Consider the following 1,733-nt stretch of genomic DNA (forward strand, 5'->3'; position numbering starts at 1 on the left):
TTTCTCTACACAAAGGACAGACAGGACGAGGAAGAAATTAGGGAAACAACACCCTTCACAATAGTCACAAATAATATAAAATACCTTGGTGTGACCCTAACTAAGGAAGTGAAAGATATGTATGAGAAGAACTAAAAATCCCTAAAGAAAAAATTGAAGAAGATCTCAGAAGATGGAAAGATCGCCCATGCTCATAGATTGGCAGGACTAACATAGTCAAAATGGCCATCCTGCCAAAAGCAATCTACAGATTCAATGCAATCCCCAATTCAATGCATCAAAATTCCAACCCAATTCTTCACAGAGTTAGAAAGGGTGATTTGCAAATTCATCTGGAAAAATAAAAAACCTAGGATAGCAAAAAACATTCTCAACAATAAAAGAACCTCTGGTGGAATCACCATGCCTGACCTTAAGCTGCAGAGCAATTGTGAGAAAAACTGCATGGTACTGGTACAGCGACAGAAATGTAGATCAGTGGAATAGAATTGAAATTCCAGAAATTAATCCACACACCTATGGTCACTTGATTTTTGACAAGGGAGCTAAAACCATCCAGTGGAAAAAAGACAACATTTTCAACAAATGGTGCTGGCACAACTGGCGGTTATCATGTAGAAGAATGAGAATTGATCCATTCACATCTCCTTGTACAAAGCTCAAGTCTAANTGGATCAAAGACCTCCACATAAAACCAGAAACACTGAAATTGATAGAGGAGAAAGTGGGAAAAAGCCTCGAAGATTTTGGCACAGAGAAAAATTTCTATACAGAACAGCAATGGCATGTGCTTAACATCAAGAATTGACAAATGGGAACTCATAAAATTGCTAAGCTTCTATAAGGCAAAAGACACTGTCAACGAGAGAAAAAGGCCACCAACAGATTGGGAAAGGATTTTTACCATTCCTAAATCTGATTGAGGACTAATATCCGATATATACAAAGAGCTCAAGAATCTGGACTCCAGAAAATATCTAATAAAAACATTAAAAAATACATGATTGATGCTTTATTTTATATTTGGTCTTTCAATTTGTCCTTCAGTAGTAACCTGATCTTTTATGTTGTTGGTTTTACCAATGTGAGTCAGAACAAGCAGTTGAGGATCACTAAATCCTGCTCACTCTTCCCCATGAACTCCATTTTCAGGGGCTTGATTTTAACTGTGACAACCTCCAGGGATGTGTTTCTTGTAGGAGTCATGCTGACTACAAGTGCATACATGGTGATTATCTTATATAGACATCAGAGGCAATGCAAGCATCTTCATAGCATCAGCCACCTGAGAGCATCCCCTGAGAAAAGGGCCACCCAGACCATCTTGCTGCTGGTGATTTTCTTTGTGGTCATGTACTGGGTGGACTTCATCATCTCATCCTCCTCAGTCCTGTTATGGATGCATGACCCAGTCATCTTGATTGTTCAGAAGTTTGTGGTAAATGCTTATCCCACAATTACTCTTTTGGTACAAATCAGTTCTGATAAGAGAATTACCAGTGGGGTGTAAAACTTGCAGTCTTAGTGCTACTAGATTTTTTTAAACCATGATTCTTGGAAAAAAGTAGTTTATTCATTTTACTTACATGCACAGTATGCTATGCATAAGTGCATTCCTGGTGCTCCCAGAGGTCTGAAGAGGACATGGGTTCCCCTCTACCTGCTGTTTCAGATGGCTCTATGCCCCATGCTGGTGTAATCCCATTATATATTTTTCTTTTTCTGTTTTTTTT

At 38.6% G+C, this 1,733-nt stretch overlaps 1 pseudogene; it reads left to right on the top strand.

Annotated features, from left to right (window-relative positions):
* Positions 1 to 1,525, top strand: part of LOC110317176 — a 7,008-nt pseudogene extending 5,483 nt beyond the window's left edge.
* The last annotated feature ends 208 nt before the right edge of the window (positions 1,526 to 1,733 follow it).

Source organism: Mus pahari, chromosome 2 (genome assembly GCF_900095145.1).
Source record: "Mus pahari chromosome 2, PAHARI_EIJ_v1.1, whole genome shotgun sequence".
NCBI classification, from domain to species: Eukaryota; Metazoa; Chordata; class Mammalia; order Rodentia; family Muridae; genus Mus; species Mus pahari.